The following is a 2,297-nucleotide window of genomic DNA, read 5'->3' as shown; positions in this document are numbered from 1 at the left end:
TTGAACTATATTTTGAAATCAGGAAGTGTGATGCCTTCAGTATTGTTCTTTCTCAAATTGATTTGGCTATCAGGATCCATTGGAGTCCATATGGATTTTAGAATTGTAGAAGGAAAGACATAATAAAATTAGAGGAGAAATAAACAAAATAGAGACTAGAAAATCAATAAAAATGAGTTGGCTTTTGGAAAAGATAAATACAATTGACAAAACTTTAACTAGACTGAGAAAAATAACAGAGATGACTCAAATAAATACAACCAGAAATTAAAAAGAAGATATTAAATCTAATGCCACAGAAATAAAAGGTATCATAGGAGACTGTTATAAACAATAATATACCAACAAACTGGATAACCTAAAAGAAATGAATAAAATCCTGGAAAAGTACAACCTACCAAGACTGAATCATGAAGCAACAGATAATTTAAACAGACCTGTAACTAGTAAGGAGATTGAATCAGTAAACCTCTTCATAAAGAAAAGCCCAGGACTAGATGGATTCACTGGTAAAGCCTACCAAACATTTAAAGAAAAATTAACACCAATCTTTTTAATTATTTACAATTGCATTTTTTGAGTCCTGCCTTTCAAATATGCTTATAGTAATTTTAGCCTAGAAGAGAACAGAGCCACTAATATTTGGCTAGTTCAGCAAGTTACTAAGAAGAGAAAGTAGTTCCAACAGTGGTTTTCCTAACCTCTTAAATTCCCAAAGCAATGGAAGTAGTCACAGGCCAAATATGAAAAATGATTTTGTAAACAATCAAGTCACTTATTTGAAGAGATTTTAAACCTAAAGAAGAACCTACAGATCTTTTCACTTTGTTTATAAATACATGAAACATTCTTTTGACCTAAAGTGACTTAGGACATGATCTTTTACACAAGAACTAACCAAACACTTATTGTCCCTAAAGCCTCATGATAGTTAACACATTTACAGAATGCTAAATAGACAGGATATAGGGATGTTAAAGGATTATGGGCGTGAAACCATATCCACAGAAATATCTCCTTCAAAACCCACTACAGGGAATAATGGACAGTGCATATAGCTGTGAACACATTGGCAAGATCTGAAGTTTGCTCCAGATTCTAGCATCAGAGAATATTAAGGAAGAGAGTGTTTATTCTTTCATAAAGGCATTCACATGCGTATCAGGCATCCTCCAGTCCCATGGTGCTCAGAGTATCAGAGGTTAGGGAAACAGACAGTTTGAGATGGCTTTCCCTTCTGAGTCACAATCAGTTTAGTGAAAATGGGGAAAGGAAAGAATCAGAGACCTCTCTGAAGCTCTGACCTGACTTAAAGCTCCATCGTAGTCTGGTCCTTTCCAACTTTGTCATTTAGACCTGGAAAAAAAAAAAAAGACCAAATATTGGCTGTCTCCTTTCCTTAAAAACTTCCTGCAGAGAGACATCACATGTTGTCCTATTTCCCCCAAACCATTTCCCACCACAGGGGCTTGTGTTCCACTTGTGTATTCCACATAGCCATTTGTGTTCCATTTGGCTTTCCTTAGAATCTACAATCAAATAGATAATCATTGTCCACAACTTCAGACATCTTTATAAGAATGAATGGAAATAATATTGTCTTCTGGAAAGGTAATTATGATAGAAGTATCAAAAATTGCCAAATGCAAATACTTTGTTACCCTGTGATGTCACGCTTGTGGAGTGACCATAGGGAGATTCTTTGAAATATAGAACTTATCATAAGAAGTTTTCCTAAATATAGAATTGTAAAAATGCACAAGGAAATTTAAAGCATCTTTCTTTGTAAGAGTAAAAAATTATAAATAATCTGCCTATTCAATATGATAGGTTAGTAAATAAATTTTGTATATACATAAAATGAAATCTTATGCAATCTTTATAAATCATAATGGAGAAAATGTAGATCTAAAATTTGCATGACATACTAAGGAAAAATTAGCATACAATGTGGTTTTAAAATTTAATAAAAATATGTATTTCTGTATATATACACATATATACATTTTGTGTGTAATTATATATATTTCTGTATATATATAAATAATATACAAATATATATCATTTGTATATTCAAATAATATATGGAATAATATAATGGAAATAATACAAATAATATACAAATTATATAATGGAATAAACATACTTAAATAGGTATGCTATAATAAAAACATTGTGGAATTTTTCTTTTAGAAAATTGTCTTTAGTGTTGTTATATCCATTAATGGTCTAAAAAGGTAATTTCAAAATGTAGCAATGGACTTCATAGAGTCAAAGAAAACCACTGATGATGACTA

This window comes from Balaenoptera ricei, chromosome 7, assembly GCF_028023285.1.
Source record: "Balaenoptera ricei isolate mBalRic1 chromosome 7, mBalRic1.hap2, whole genome shotgun sequence".
Taxonomy (NCBI): domain Eukaryota; kingdom Metazoa; phylum Chordata; class Mammalia; order Artiodactyla; family Balaenopteridae; genus Balaenoptera; species Balaenoptera ricei.
Note: the sequence above shows the minus strand (reverse complement) of the source record.